This window comes from Gavialis gangeticus, unplaced genomic scaffold (assembly GCF_001723915.1).
Source record: "Gavialis gangeticus isolate Ggan-Ray unplaced genomic scaffold, GavGan_comp1, whole genome shotgun sequence".
Classification (NCBI taxonomy): domain Eukaryota; kingdom Metazoa; phylum Chordata; order Crocodylia; family Gavialidae; genus Gavialis; species Gavialis gangeticus.
In genome coordinates, this window is record NW_017729026.1 from 9,753,173 (window position 1) to 9,753,517 (window position 345).

A 345-nucleotide genomic window follows, 5' to 3' on the forward strand; every position below is an offset into this window, starting at 1 on the left:
TGCTCCCCCTGTATGAGGTGCTGGTCAGGCTGCAGCTGGAGTACTGTGTCCAGTTCTGGGCGCCACACTTCAAGAAGGATGTGGAGAACCTGGAGAGGGTCCAGAGGAGGCCACTCGTATGGTTGGGGGCCTTTGTGGCCAGCCATATGAGGAGAGGCTGAGGGACCTGAATCTTTTCAGTCTATATAAAGTTATATATAAAGTATAAAGTTTGTATAAAGTATAAAGCACTGCCATTCTAGTCTGGTACAGGTTTCCCTCACTTTATACGGGTTTTGTATGTGTGAATTTGCTTTTATGTGATGATAATTTTTTATACCGAAAATTCATTATACGTGAGGTAAA